The 17,057-nt window shown below is 38.6% G+C and overlaps 1 protein-coding gene and 1 pseudogene across 5 annotated transcripts in view; one reads left to right on the top strand and one right to left on the bottom strand.

Moving 5' to 3' along the window:
- SEPTIN9 (septin 9) overlaps window positions 1-17,057 on the bottom strand; it is a 363,859-nt gene that overhangs the window by 190,961 nt on the left and 155,841 nt on the right. The gene's annotated exons all lie outside the window — the stretch shown is intronic.
- LOC138152672 (small ribosomal subunit protein eS4-like) lies at window positions 698-1,912 on the top strand (annotated as a pseudogene).

The raw sequence follows: 17,057 nt of genomic DNA on the forward strand, positions 1-17,057 counted from the left end.
CAATATAACTGGTTTCTTTCATAATGCTATATATTTTATCTTATGCATTTAAACATTATTCTGAGATGTCTAGACTTCATCAGATTGCCAAAAAGGTCCAAGACACAAACAAAGAAACCACAGCCTTAGATATACCCTTAGATATACACTAGATCCACTGGCTTGTTTCATGGTTGGCAGCAGGGAGCTACATCTGATAGTGGAAGGCTTAAAGACTCCTGGGTATCTAACCCAATGACTATTAGGGGATAACCCCAGATATACCTTTACACACATTCACAAATAAATGCCCTGTACCTCATTGAGAAGACTCAATAATGGCTGATAATTATATGCTGTTCTATGGTTTACAAAGTACTTCATATATACCATCTTATTCAAGTCTCACAACAATCCTATAAAAATATGTTTAATGACCTGCAATATATGCTGCATATTCTACAGACAACTGAAGCCCATAGTAGGAAGGGACCTGACTTAGTCCACAAACTAACCATATATCTATAAATGCTGAAAACTGGAAAGGACCATAAAGACCAACTGCTCTAGCAATTTACATAAGAGCAAATACAGATAAAGAATACCAAGAGTGGCTTTCCATGCAGCCTTGGGACTGGCTGGTCGTGCTTCTGGTAAAGCTGCTAAGGCCCAAAAGGGTACAGTGATTTGGCCAAATACACACAGCGTATAGGTAGACAGAGCCTCTGATCCTACAGCTGAGTAAAGTTCCCATTTTATCTCTGGTTCAGTGTAACCATGGCTCATGGTCCCAAGAAGCATTTCAAGCGTGTAGCATCTCCAAAGCATTGGATGCTGGATAAGTTAACAGGAGTTTTTGCTCCAAGACCATCAACAGGTCCCCACAAGCTGAGGGAGTGTCTCCCACTCATCATCTTCCTGAGAAACAGACTGAAGTATGCCCTGACTGGAGATGAAGTAAAGAAGATCTGCATGCAGCGATTCATCAAGATTGATGGCAAGGTCCGCACTGATATTATATACCCAGCTGGCTTTATGGATGTCATTAGTATTGAGAAGACAGGTGAACATTTCCGTCTGGTTTATGACACAAAGGGACGCTTTGCCGTTCATCATATTACAGCCAAGGAAGCTAAACATAAATTGTGCAAAGTGAGGAAAATTTTTGTGGGTACAAAAGGTATTCCCCATCTGGTGACCCATGATGCCCGTACTATCCGTTACCCAGATCCTCTGATCAAAGTGAATGACAGTTCACAGTGATTTAGAGGCTGGCAAGATCACTGATTTTATCAAGTTTGATACTGGTAACCTATGTATGATGACTGGTGGGGCTAATTTGGGTCGAATTGATGTGATCACAAACAGGGAGAAACATCCTGGCTCTTTTGATGTTGTCCATGTAAAAGATGCCAATGGCAATAGTTTTGCCACCAGGCTCTCCAACTTTTTTGTTATTGGCAAAGGTAATAAGCCTTGGATCTCTCTTTCCTGAGGAAAGGGTATCTGCCTTACAATTGCTGAAGAGAGAGACAAGAGATTGGCAGCTAAGCAGAGCAGTGGCTAAATGAGTGCAGATAAGGATTTGTAGGGTTTCAATCAAGTTGAGATGTTACAGTTTTTAACAAAAAATGTGATCACCCTACAAAATATAAAATACACAAAATAAGAAATAGCTTAAACAACATGGTCTTATAAAATGAAATAGAACAAGCCATAAATGCCTTTCTCTTCTTTCCTTGGATTAGGGTACTGTGGGTATGAATGTTGCATAAAATGTTAGAAGATGTAGCTATATTGGTTCTGCTTAACTGCTTTTCTTCATTACATGGGACGGGTCTCTCATTGGAGGTTGGGGAGAGGACATATCCCAAAATGGCTTATGTGAAAACAAAAGATATCAATAAAACCTCAAGAAAAAAGGGAAAAAAAATACCAAGAGTGAAAAATAACAGAATGTCAAAGAATTAACCCAAAGTAATTTAAGTTCTGCTTAATCAGGACATTATTATTTCTTGTCCAAGGGAAGAATGAGACTACAGATATATGCTAATCAGAAGCCACAGCTAGACTCATTTCTCTTATAGAATGGCTAAATGATTTATGATGTTGAAAATACAGAAAATCAAATGAAGGTAGTACAAAGCTGGGAGGAGGCATAAAATTGGGAGCCCGATGAGGATATATAATGCTAGAAGTGCCAATAGAATTGGACAACCAAGTAGGGGTTTGTTGTTTTGGGTTTTTTTGTTTTTTGTGTTGTTGTTTTTTTTAATATTCTGAAAAAAGGTAAAATACAAGTAGATAATCAATTGCAGCAAGTTGAGCAAGTTCCTTCTATTGTTCTGCCTTGAGGCAGCAAAGTTTTCCATGGGGAAGATAATTTCTCATCATCCTTTATGAGTAGCAACGTCTATTATATAGTATATAAGTAGCCTATTCATAGTGCTTTACATGTTAAGCTTTCTAGAAGTACAAGCAGCTCACTACAAATATCATCTCACTTGCTCCTCACAACCCTATGAGATAGCAACTGTTATTATTCCCATTTCGCAGTTGAAGAAACTGAGGCACACAGAGCTTAACTGACCTGCCCAAGGTTATGCAAGTAATAAGTTTCTGAGGCCAGATTTGGACTCAACTTTTTCTGACTGCAGTCCCAGTGCTCTAGTCACTGAACCACCTAGCTGAGGGCAAAAACGACTTGCCCAAAGTCAGATAGCTAATTAACAGGATCAGAAACTTGGATAAAGAGAATCATTTCAACACCATTCCTTCCATAAGACCCCTTGGGGATGAAGGAGAAAGGGCTCCAGGGTCTATCTGTGGTCAGAACCTCAAGCTAATCACACAGTTAAGAGAGGACAAGGGTGTGGTGACAGTTTGGTGATTAGATTGAATTCTAAACAAATGGAATAGTGGTGTGAGAGTTAACCTATTTTGTACTCTGCAATGAAATCATCTTTTGTAAATGAGGAGACATTATAGATTACTTCCCCATTATACCTCAAACCTCTATCCCATAAGACCAGACTACTCAGATCAGATAACTTGACAACCTGGCCATTATGACAGTCCACAAACATTTAAGCTCTCAACAAAAAATCTCCAGGTGCTTTTTTTTTTTACAGGAGCCTAAAAGTCACCCAGAAGCTGAAAAGCATAATAATTAATAATAATAATTTGAGGGTTTGGTATGGACTTGTGATTTCGGTGAGGGGGAAGGAGGAGTGTACATTGGCAAAGTAAAAGACTGCCAGTCAGGAATATTACAGAGAGGACTTTGTGTGCCCTAAGACAAGTATAATAACAGTTGTAAAAAAAACTGGTGGGGATTCTAAAACACTGGGTTCTGGTGATAACCCTGACATGAGTACCATTCCAGCCAATGTGATAAAAATGCTTCTATGAACCTAATAAATAGATGGGGCAGCATAGGGTTTCAAACTGACCCTACTCAAAACCATCCTAATGATCAGCTTCACACAGAGTGGACTGCAGTGAGTGGTACTCCTTTATGTTCTGTTACTATAAGAAGTCAAGATACATAAGATTCAATCCAAAATACTAATACCCCACCTACTGGAAATGCTTCACACAAATGACAGTCGCCACTAACTTTGCCAAACCATGAATGCAAATAAAATCAACTTTAGATGTGAATATTTTAATTATATGTCAATACTATATCATAACAAAATTGGAATGAGAACTCACCAGTTACAGGCATCTCATACTAATTTTTTTGGTAAATAGTACCCTCAGCTTCAAGTCACAGAATTTTTGACCAAAGAAAGGCAATCATTAAAAAAAAAATCATCCCTAAGTCTAGATGGAAAAAAATAAGAGCTAAAATTGAGGAGTTATTAAAATCTGAAGAGGAAAAAGTTGAAGACACTGACGTCACTGAAAATCTTCACAAAACTCGCGAAGTTATACCTAACAACAAAACATATGACCAGCAAGAGCACCAGGCATAAATGACTGAAATGGAAATGGGTATTATTAAGAATGAAATTCAAAAAAGTACTTTTTTAATTTGATAGCATGAATAGCAGAATAATTACACCAAAATACAATAATTATTAAAGGCTAGTGTGTACTATCACCATGATAAATACATTCTCCTGCTTTATTTGACAGTTTTAAAAAAATTTTAGGACCTACATCATATATTTGGTAGTCATTGCAAAGATAAGAACCATAGGAAGAAAGATGGTGCTATCAAGGAAGACCTTTAAATCAAAAACCACCAGGGCAGAAATAACTTGGGAACAATTTTGGAGAATATATAGAAAGGTAGTGGAAAATGACAATATCTGGCTAGTATACTTACACAGGAGAATACATAAATGTTATATTGCCCAATTAAAGGGAAAAAAACAACAACAAAAAAGCAACTTGCAGAAAAGGATTCAGAAAACAAAAACATCAGAAATTCTAGAGCTCCTTGTCAATAACTAAAATCAAAGTTTAAAATGTTAAGGTGATAGAAAGAGTCAGAGCAGTGGGGCAGCTAGGTGGCACAGTGAGTAAAAGCGCCGGCCCCGGAGTCAGGAGGACCTGAGTTCAGTTCCAGCCTCAGACACTTAATACCCACACAAAAAAACTAGCCGTGTAACCTTGGGCAAGTTACTTAACCCCAATTGCCCTCCAAAAGGCCAAAAAAAAAAGAGAGAGCAGTGCAAAGAACAAAATTAGCAACTCAACATCAGAAACGTGACAATAGAGTCTTGAGATAAAAAGTAACAATGGGCCAAACAGAACTCCCAAAGAAGGAAGAAAATTTCTGGGTGTTCATCTACAGGGTTGTAAGAAATGCAACTTAACGAAGTGAACAAAAACTCAAAAGAGAAAGACCGTGCATGGTTAGTGTGAAGAAAGATAGAATGGTCACTTCAAGGGAACCTACTGAAACTTTACCTTTTCTGAAAAACTGGAAAGCAGGGGTGGAGTTATGAACTGGTCCAACTGTTCTGGAGAACAATTTGGAACAATGCCCAAAGGGCTATAAAATTGTGCATACATTTGACCCAGGCATGCCACTACTGTGTCTGCATTCCAGAGAGACCAAAAGAAAAGAGGACCTATATGTACAGAAATATTTATAGCAATATTTTCTGGGGGCAAAAAAATTAGAAATTAGAATGTAATGGCAAGTTAAGTAGGATTTTTTGCTGTTTTTCTGGACTGAGTTTTAGCCGATCAAGTGCCTTTGATGAGTCTTGCCTTTGATTGAATCAAGAGTCTGTGATTGAATCAAGAAGCTTTGAATATAAATAGTATATATTATATTGCTTGAAGGGAGAGGGGAGAGTAGGGAGAGAAGCAGAGCTGAGAGAAGCATGCAAAAGCCGGCTAGGCAAACTTACTTGTGAAGAGGACTAACAGAAAGAATTTTTGAGATGTCAGTGCTCCCACTGTTGATCTGCGTTAATTTCTCAGATAGAAGCCCTACCTGTAGGTTTTTATGAGTGAACTGAACTGAAGAGTGGAGATCCACCCATGGGAATAAGGCTTAACTCAGGACCCTTTTAAAAGCTGTTAAAGTGAATTGAGATGATGGTGCTGGCAATGTGTATAAATATTGTTGTAGCCCTGTTAAGCTTTGTTTTCGTAAAAACAGAAGCTTCAGGCAGGAGTCCTCGGAGCCTGCTGTCAGTCAGAAGCAGGAAGAGCTTGGAGTGGAGCAGTCCCCATGAACTGAGACATGAAGCAGGAGCAGAGAGCTTCCTGCATGTGGACCCACGCAAGAGCTGGGAGCGGTAGACCCATGGAGGAGGAACCATGGGGTTTGGAAGTCAGCCTCAGGTCAATGAGAGAGTACTTTACTGGGACACTGTGCATTGATTGAAGAGATTGTGACTTACTGTGACCTAGGGGTAGATGGTGTTTGTCTTTTCTGCTACCCCTTAAGGATGTGTTGTACTGGGGAAGACCCTAGACTGGGACCCCCTAATTGTGTAAACAAGTATTTTGGGGAATGCTACTGAATTGTAATGATATATCTATGTGCCATATGATATACTAAGTGTTATGAGATATATATATACACATATACATATGTGTATGTATGTTCACATATATACATATATGTATGCGTGACATGTTTTGCTTAAGGATATTGCTATGAATGTTATGCTTCATTGAAATGTTTAGTTTATTGCTGAATAGAAAGATCCTTATACTATGTGATTAGAACCTTGAAATTATTCACAGCAGCAGGCCTCAGGTGTGCTGCCATGATTGGTATTAAGATGCCCATCAACTATGGAATGGCTGAACAAGGTGTGGTATATGATCGTGATGACTTCAGAAAATCCTGTGAAGATTTATACGAACTGAAGCAAAGTGAAGAGAGCAGAACCAGAAGAACACTGTATACAGGAACAGCAATACTGTAATAATGATCAGCTGTGAAAGACTTGGCTACTCTGATGATCTATCATAATTTCTAAGGACCTATGATGAAAAATGTTATCCATCTCCATAGAGAAAACTGATGAACTCTGAGTGCAGACTGAAGCATATTTTTCTCTCTGTTTTTCTTACCTTCCCTTCACCCCCAAAACATGACTAATATGGAAACATGTTTTGCATGACTTCATATGCATAATGGATATCATATTGCTTGCTTTCTCACTAGGTGGGGAGGGGCTGGAGGGAGGGAATTTGGAACTCAAATTTTAAAACGAATGTATAAAAAAGTAAAAATTCAGTTTTAAAATTTATTTTAAAAAGATCATCAAGACATTAAAAACTGGGAAGCAGAAAGTCAGATAAGATCTTTAATTATGGGTTCGAATGACAACACATGAATTACTAGTTCTTCTCAGATGTATGCCTAAAACTACAAAAGGATGAAAACAACAGTGACCATTGTAAATATAAGCTAATTGTGTTTTTTATGTATTTTATACAAAGTATTCACAGCTTGGATAGCAAAAAGAAAAAAATCTTTTAACACTTAAAAAATATATATTGACTAAGGGGCAAAAATAACATGTCATAAAGTCCCACGGATATAAAAAGAAATTCAGAGTTTAGAGATTAATATGTCCAAAAACACCACAAAACATATTATTGATTATCAATCCGTTTAATACACATGCCTCAGTTATGTATAACAAATATATAAAAAGAATCAAATATGGCAAAAACACTAGAGTATTTAATGTCCATGTGGAAAACTTCTCTATTTGAAACATGCCACCAACACACTGATATCAAAAAACAGTTCATGTAAAAGGTGGAATTTTTCAAGGAAAAACTTTAAGCACCCTATGGTTCTGTCCAGCCTAAAACCATTACCATATCTCCTAAATATGGTTAAGTATTTTCAGGAATGATTTCCAAACTAATGAAGGAGTCAAACTAAAACATCTTATTACTGACTTGATGTATATGGATGACAACAATCTACATGGCTCCAATGAAAAACAAATCAAATACCTCCATCTTATAGAATCTTTCTTAATTTCAAAATGTTCTTTGAACTAGAAAAGTACAAAATTCTTAACAGAAGTCATCCTGAACCAATGATGAAGATGATTCCTAAAATCACCTTGGCCTCTTCCCCAAGAGATAAATTACTAGTAAAGATATCAAGGAAAAACATATGGCTGAATACACTAAGAGAGTCAACTGGTATTCTGAAATTAAAGGTGAACAGGAAGAACCTGCTGAAAGCAACTAACATATATGCCATCCAAGGTTTTTTTTGTGCTTAAATAGTAATACTTCATCCTGCATCTCACATCCATCACGTTTTGTAATACATCGTTTGCTTCATCATTCGTACTCCAGCGTCATACTTAGTCACTACAATGTTCAGAATTATTCAATCCTCCAAAATTACTTTCTTTACATTATTTTACTTATTATTTAAATTGATCTCCTGGTTCACTGGATCATTTCACTATGCACCAGTTCGCTGAAGTATTTCCATGCCGCTCTGAGTCTATCCCTTTTTTCATTTCTTATACTACAATAATATTCATTAATTCATATACCAATCAGTCAATAAGCATTTATTAAGCACCTACCATGTCTCAGGTATTGTGTAAATTCTGGGGATACAAAGAGACACAAAAGACAGTCTCTGACCTCAAGGAGTTAACAATCTGATGGACTACCATTATATGTGTGTATATACTCATACATACGTATGTGTTTTTTTAATCATACATACATAAATACATAAATGTATGTGTGTTTGTGTGTATCTCAACCTCTTTAGCCATTCTTCAACTAATGGCCAAGCCCTTACTGCCCAGTTCTCTACTTTTTAAAAAATGTTGCAATAAATATTTATGGACATATGGGTTCTTTCCTTTTGTCTTTCACCTCTTTGAGGTAGGCCTAAGTGTTATCACTGGTTAAAGGGTAGGCACAGTTTAGTAACTTTGGGATTTGGGGTTCAAATTGTTCTCTAAGACAGATGGACCATTTCACAGCTCAACAAACATTATATTGGTATGTTTGTACTCTCACAACACCCTCCAATATTTGTCATTTTCCTTTTTTGTCATCTTTGTCAAAACTATATGGTAGGTATACCAGTCTGGTAGGTGTAAGGTTTTTTAAATTTGCTTTTCTCATTAGTGAGTTGGAATATTTTTCATATGTTATAGCTTGAGTTTTTTCTTTTAATAAGTCCCTATTCATATCCTTTAACCCTTTATCTATTAGGGACTGCCTCCTGTTCTTATATATTTCGACTAGTTCCCTAATCTTGGATAACAGACATTTATCAGAAAAATTTACTGAAAAACTTTTTCCCAGTTAGCTATTCTCCTAATTTTATCTGCATTGATTCTGTTACAAGCTTTTCAGTTTCATATAATCAAAATTGTCTGTTTATCTTATGGGATTTTTTTTACCCTTTGTTGGGTAAAAAAATTCTTTTCTCATTTATAGGCTATAGAGAAAATCAGGCCATAGACTATAAGCTCATATCATTATAAATAAAAAACTAGAGTACTATAGCTGAACAGCACTTAAAGGTTTTGAAAGCAATTTTCTCAAATCAACTTTCTGAGGCAGGCAGCATAAACAAGATACCCATCTTAAAGCTCAATAAATTAAAACTCAGGAAGTTAAAAAGATGAACCCAAGGTTATATAAGCTACTGAATTATCAGAGCTGGGAGGTGGTGGTGTTATTGTTCTTCAGTCATATCCTACTTTTCATGACCCCATTTGGGGTTTTCTTGGCAAAGATACTGGAGTGGTTCACCATTTCCTTCTCCAGTTCATTTTGCAGATGAAGAACTGAGGCAAACAGGGTCATGTGAGTTGCCCAGGATAACACAGGTAGTGTCTAAGGCCATATTTGAACTCAGGAAAACAAATTTTCTCCCGTACTCCATCCATAGCACCACCTAGCTGACGTAAACCCATCCATTCCTGACTCCCAAGTCCATCATTCTTTCCATTACACCACATTGCCTCCATGTATTCTCCATGTACTTCTCTTTGTGACATGCTATTCATCTTATGTGAAGATGAAATGTCAGTAGAGGATCATCATCAAATACCAACACTTCAGTGCCTACCACATGCAGGATACTGATACTCCACTAGTGAGACCAAGTCTCTGGTTTATCATTCAACTAAGTTTTTCCTTCCTTCCTTCCTTCCTTCCTTCCTTCCTTCCTTCTTTCCTTCCTTCCTTCCTTCCTTCCTTCCTTCCTTCCTTCCCTTCCTTCCTTCCTTCCTTCCTTCCTTCCTCCCTTCCTTCCTTTATTTTTGGAGGGCAATTGGGGTTAAGTGACTTACCCAAGGTCACACAGCTAGTATTTGTGTTAAGTGTCTGAGGCCAAATTTTAACTCAGGTCCTCCTGACTCCACAGCCGGTGCTCTATTTACTGCACCACCTAGCTGCCCCTAAGTTTGTTCTTCTAAGCACCAAGACAGATTCGAACTAAACTGTCCATTCGTGCTCACCTTGTAACCCATAGCAAACACCCTTGGCTGGAGTGAGCAATCAATAACAATTTGTAAATCACCTATTATGTGCCAGGCACTGTGCTAACTGCTAAAGAGGCAAAAGCTCCTGCCTTCAAGAAGCTTACAATCTAATAATGGAGTAATAATAACAATAATAATAGCTAACATTTATATAGCACACTTGCTATGTGCCAGGCACTATGCTTTACAATTATTATCTCATTTGATCTTCACAGGAGCCCTCAGAGGTAGGTGGATATAGATGCTATTATTATCCCCATTTTACAGATGAGGAACTGAGGATTTCCCCAGGATCACACACACACAGCTAATAAGTGTCTGGGGCCAGATTTGAACTCAGGTTTTTCTGATTCCAGGTCCAATGCACTATCCACTGAGCCACCTGGAACAAGGAATAGAACTTAATAACTTCAGATAAGGCCCAAGTCTACAGCTTTGGTCTCATTAGCACCATGCTTTAATGAATTCAGCCAGCTGACTAGAAATATTAATGTTTGCTTTGTCCAGGATCTAGTGTAGCACCATGTGCAATTAGGCATTGAAAAATGCTTCGTAATGAAGAAAACAAGCCTGCCCGGCATGAATCCTTGCAAGCAAAAGCATGAGCCAACTCCCTGCAGTCACTTCTTTTCAGAAACACCAGCAAAAAAAACCACAAGCAGGCTGCCTGGCTACAAGTTCCTTTTTCTCCACAGAGTCTTCTGAGCCATCCCCCAGCATATATGTCACTGTTTTCAGCGGCCCTTGCCAAGGTCCAGGCTCCAGGCACTACACTGACAGGGGGGCTGTTGTTCTAGCAGTCTGGGGTTGGGGAGAGGGCATGGATTTTGCCACAGGGCCAGGAAGGAGGGGAACAGAAGGGCTGATACAATGGTCATCTCAAAATTAGAAGGGCTGTTCAACCCAAACCACTCAAACTTTGGCTCTGAGTGGAATAACTGTGTATGTGTGTGAAACCTGGTGAGCCAGACGTGGCAAGCAGGGCAACAAGGAGGGGGAGGTTTCGGCTGCTTATAACAAGTATCTGTCTGCTAGCCACCTCCTTACTTGACCTGTTTTGATCATCACCCAACCACCCCCTCTCACAAGCAGGCACAATTTCTTACAAGTTCCAATGGGTTAATAACAACCTCTTTTAAAAAAAGAACTGAAATGTTTATTTGTAGCTTCAAAATCCCCTTGTTTAAATAATACCCTCATATCTTAGTAAACCTATTTGCTGTTCCCTGAAAACAGCCAATCCCTCCCTACATTCTATAAGTGCTCTGTTCTCCCAACATTTAAACAACCTCTCTGGTCTAATCCAAATAACACCCCTTCTCTTCCTTCCAAGCTTTGCTTTTGAGATCTACCTCCATATCAATCTGACATGATTCTAGTCATTCATATTAAAGCTTAGATGTCCCTGACTCCCTCCCCATCTCTCTGTTCTTTTCCCTCTTCCCTCAATATTTGGCAGTTGTATTATCTCCGTATTAGCCAAAACTGGTTGTGGAGACATTTCTCTGTTACTTGTGCATCTTGTCATTTCTATGTCCACAACATCTCCCACACCCATACCCTACACTCCACCAGAACAATCGCCATTCAAGTTCAGGTTCATCACCTTTCACATAAACTAGTGAAATAATTGGTCTTCCTGCCTCAAGTGTCTCCCAACTACAATTCAATCTCCACACAATTGCCCGAGTGATTTTCTTAAAGCAGATAGGACCATCACCCCTCTACTCAATAAACTCTAATGGCTCCCTCTAGGGTCAAATATAAACTACTCTGCCTGGCGCTTACAGCTCTTCACCACCTGGCCTAATCCTATCTCTCCAGTCTCCTTACACATTGCTCCACTCCCCACATTCTACAAAATCCAGCCACACTGGCCTATTTACTATTCCTCATAAATGATACTCTATTGCCATGCCTTTGTTTTGGCTATCCCTCATTGCTGGAAGGCTCTCCCTCTTCACCTCTACTCCTAGGAGTTTCTGGCTTCCTTTAACACTCAGTCCAGGGACAGCTAGGTAGCACAGGAGATAGAGCACCAGCCTGGGAGTCAGGAGGACCTGAGTTAGAATTTGCACTCAGATACTTATTAGCGGTGTGACCCTGGGCAAGTCACTTAACGCTGATTGCCTCTCAAAAAAAAAAAAAAGATTCAGTTCAAATGATTATTTCTGCAAGAGGCTTTTCCTTGTTCCCTCACAGGTAGTAGTGCTTTATATGTGTCATGTATGTATATATGTACATACTTGTGTGTGTGTATATTCTCCAACAGAATGTAAACTCTTTGAGGGTAAGGACTTTTTCATTTTTGTCTTTAGATCCCCAGGGCAAGTACAATGTAAGTATTTAATAAATATTTGTTGATTGATTGATACACCCTCAGTTCACATTGTGCTTCTCCCACTAGATCAGTGATGGGTCACCTGTGGCCGTGAGGCCACATGTGGCCCTCTAGATCCTCAAGTGTGACCCTCTAAATCCAAACTTCACAGAACAAATCTCCTTAATAAAATAATTTGTTCCGTAAAACTTGGACTCAGTCAAAAGACTTACACTACACTACACCCAAGGACCTAGAAAGCCACTTATGGCCTAGAAGGCCACTAGTTCCCCACCCCTGCACTAGACCTTAACTTTGGCTGTGCATTGTATATAACATATCCTGGGAATCATGGACCTTGAGTTATCTACCTTTCTACTGTACCCTTAAAAGGTCTGGGCCTTTACAACAACCTTGCAGTTGAATTCTTTTATATTTAGTGTCTCCCTTGATTAGAGTGTGAACTTCTTGAGATCATATTGTACTATTTTTAAAATTTGTATACTCAGTGCTTACTGAAATGTTTGGCACACAGTAAACATTCAAAAATGCTGATTCATTTATTCATTCATCCGATACAGAAAACAGACAAGTACTCCTAGAAAAATGAATCTGGGGATTGTAGATCTGAGTATAAATCTTTATTTCTGCATCTCCATAAAAATATTATATTCTGGTGTGGCTAGATGGCACAGTGAATAGAGCACTGGCCTTGGAGTCAGGAGGACCTAGGTTCAAATCCAGCCTCAGACACTTAACATATACATACACACACCAAACTAGCCACATGACCTTAAACAAGTCACTTAACCCCAACTGCCTTGCCCTCCCCCTCCAAAAAACAAACAAAAAAAAAGAATTAAGAATATTATATTCTACATCAAGTTTTGCTTAAAATTTAGACCAATTACATCTCAGCATCCCCTTCACTTACTATTTTAGTGATCCTGTCAAAAAAGGAAAAGAGGTTAGTCTGCCATGACTTATTCTTGATGAATTAATATTAGCTATTTGAAAAAAAAAAAGCCAAAAAAGGGGTGGCTAGGTGTTGCAATGAATAGAGCACCGGCCCTGGAGTCAGGAGGACCTGAGTTCAAATCCGGCCTCAGACACTTAACACAAAAACTAGCCGTGTGACCTTGGGCAAGTCACTTAACCCCAATTGCCCTCCCCCCCCCAAAATATATATATTAGCTATTTGAAATAACTCCTTCCCATTCTAGATATTTGACAAACACCTTGTTAATGATCTTTTCTAGAATTTCCCCTAGGAATATTTTTTTTTTAACTGGGACATTTTCCTTTCTCCAATTCTGTGATACTTCTCCCATTTTCAACAGTCTTCTAAGTATCACCATCTCAGCAATCATATCTGCCATTTTTCTCAAGGACCCAAGACTATAAACCATATATATATATATATATATATCTCATATAAACCAGGTGATCTGACTTCATCAAGAGGAGCTATACGCTCTGTGATTTCTGGTGTTTTTAATCTAGCTGGAACAGATAAGAAGCACAGTACACAGAATGCTAGGCCTGGAGTCAGAAAGACCTGAATTCAAATTCAGCCTCAGCCTGTCTGCCTTTAGTTTCCTCGACTGTAAAATGAGGATACTAATAGCACCTACCTTCCAGGATTGTTTCAAAGAACAAATGAGAAATATTTGTAAAGAGCTTAGTACAGTGCCTGTCACATCACATGTGCTTAATAAAATGTTTACTTCTTTCCTTCCACTGAGAGCCCCTGTAGCCAAAAAAACATATCATTCTATGGTCATCTCAGCTATGTACCCCCTCTGTATTCATCTAGGCTAGCCCTCAAACAGCAAATACAGGCTGTTGTTTTTCCAACTTCCAACTTAGTAAGGTCAGTCAGCACCTTCGCTCCATTAGCATGGCCTTGAATAACCCAGGGTGTTTTTTGTACACCATACAGGGCAGAGAAAAAGGGAATAAGCATTTATTAAGCACCTATCATATTCAAGGTTCTGTGCTAAGCACTTTACAAATACCATCTCATTTGATCCCCACAACAACCTTGGGAGGTAAATGCTGTTTTTATCCCCATTTTGCAGCTGAGGCAGAGGTTAAGTGACTTGCCCAGGGCCCAACAGCTAAGTATTGTCTGAGTCTGGATTTGATGTTTAAGGCATATCCTACTGACTCCAGGCCTAGCATTCTATTCACTGTGCCATCAGGTTCCCTTATTGAAGGCCTCCAACTATAAACTGAAGACAATATTCCCCAACCTCCCACCCCACACACCTACCCTGTCACACAAGAATATGGTCAGCATCAGTTTAGTAGACAGGATTCAGAACTCATCTTGGAATCAGGCCAGGGCTGAAATCACAAGTCATTTTAACCTTCTAGGTTCTAGTTTCCTCAAGTACAACTGAGGATAACACTTTCACTACCTAATTCATAAAGCAGTTTCTAAGAAAGTGCTTTGTAAACTATAAAGTGACATATTAAATACAAACTATTATTAATATGATCATCATTTCTGTAAAGGATAAACACAGAAGACCCTGAAAGCACTAGGTAAGATGACAAAATGTAACATTTTTCCTGTATCTATATTTATTTCATTGCCTAGATCAAATGTCCCACAGAACTCACTTTATTCCACTTTAAAGGGAGGGAAATGGCACAAAGGAAAAGGTTGGCAGCGACCTCAGAAGTAACACATGTATCAATATCAGTTATCCTTTGGATCTTTAGGGAGCCAGGTGCAGACAACAGGTGAAGCAAAAATGATTGATGGAGTTCAGTGAAATTCTATGATGTAAGTCAGATCTTAATGATACCTCACTTAGGAAATGTGGGATGGAAGGTAAATAGAGGATGAAAAAACCAAATGAGAGGACTCTCCCTTGAAGAGGGAAATAAAATAATTTCTGGGATGCTAGGTTATAGGTCGGCCCCTGCTGTTCCAATTGATGCATCCCAAAAAGAAACAGGTAAAATTTACGGCATATATTCACCCCTAGGTTACTGAGTAAATTCTTTAGGGGGGGTCCTGTACCTTAGAAAAATGATCACATATTACAATTTACCCAGAGACAACTGAACAGTCAGGGCTTTTCAGGTGACCACTTTAGGTCAAAGATTTTACTTGTTTCTGAAATCTCCCCCAAGGAATCTATTGCTCAATACTTTGGTCCAAGAGTTCCACTTCTTTTTTTTTTTCATTTTTCAAATGCTTTATTAACTTCTGATTTACATCATTAATTTCCACCATATTTTGAGTTACAAATTTTCTCCACATTTTTCCCCTACCCACCGCCGCAAAATAGCAGTCCCATAGGGTATCCCCTCCTCCGATCTGCTCTCTCCCATATCTTCTCCCATACTCCCTTTGAATTTTCCAGTAGGGCATGGTGGATCTCTATGCCCCAGTGCCTGTATATCTTATTTCCCAATTACATGTAAAATAGGATTAATAATAGTACATATATATATATATATTTTTTAAACATTTGATTTTACAACTTTGAATTCCAAATTCTTTCCCTTCTTCCCTTGTCACCCACCCTTACTGGGAAGATAAGGAGTTCAGTATAGGCTGTACATGTGTGGCTAATGCAAAACATTAACATAGTAGATATATTGTAAAAGACTGACTATATTTCCCTCCCTCCTATCCCACCTCCCACTTATTCTATTCTCTACTTTGATCCCATCCCTTTTCAAAAGTGGGTGCTTCCAACTTCCCTCCCCCCACCGCCTGCCCTCCCTTCCATCATCTCCCCTCTCATCCCCTTCCCCCCTACTCTACTGTAGGGTGAGATATCCTATTTAGTGTGTATTTCATTCCCTCCCCAATTGAGAATAAGGTTGACTCATTCCCTTTTTCTTCCTATTCTTCGCCTCCATTGTAACCATTTTCCCTTGCCTCTTCTATATGAGATAGTTTACCCCATTCTGTCTCTCCCCATCTCCTCTCATTATATTCCTCTCTCACCTCTTAATTTCACCTTTTAAGTATCAACCCTTCCTTTTAAATTGGTCCTGTGCCGTCTATGTATACCTGTAAATATATATACACATTCACATATGTATTCATACGCCCGTATACCCTCCTATATAGATATTTCCATTCCCTTCAACTATTTTCATACTGAGAAAAGTTTCATCAGTTACAATTACCGTTTTCCCATGTAGGAATGTTAATAGTTCAACTTTGTAAGTTCCTTATGATTTCTTTTCCCTGTTTACCTTCTCATGCTTCTCGTATCTGAATGTCAAATTTTCTATTCAACTCTGGTTTTTTCAGCAAGAATGCTTGAAAGTCCTCTATTCTATTGAATGACCATATTTTCCCCTGAAACATGATACTCAGTTTTGCTGGGTAGGTGATTCTTGGTTTTAATCCCAGCTCCTTTGCCCTCCAGAATATCATATTCCAAGCCCTTCAATCCCTCAGTGTAGAAGCTACCACATCCTGAGTTATCCTGATTTTGTTTCCACAATATTCAAATTGTTTCTTCCTGGCTGCTTGTAATATTCTCTCCTTGATCAGGGAATTTCAGAACCTGGCTATAACATTCCTAGGAGTTTTCTTTTTGGGATATTTTTTTTTTAAAGCAATCGGGGTTAAGTAATTTGCTCAAGGTTACACGGCCAGTTATTTCTGGGTGTGGTGCTGAGTATCTGAGCCTGGATTTGATCCCCAGGTCATCCCGACACTGGACCCGGTGCTCTTACTTGCTGAGCCACCTGGCCGCCCCGTTATATATATATATATTTATATATATATATATATATATATATATATA

Source organism: Petaurus breviceps, unplaced genomic scaffold, assembly GCF_028583685.1.
Source record: "Petaurus breviceps papuanus isolate PSGF00001 unplaced genomic scaffold, PetGlider_PUasm1.0 90925, whole genome shotgun sequence".
In the NCBI taxonomy this organism is placed as follows: Eukaryota; Metazoa; Chordata; class Mammalia; order Diprotodontia; family Petauridae; genus Petaurus; species Petaurus breviceps.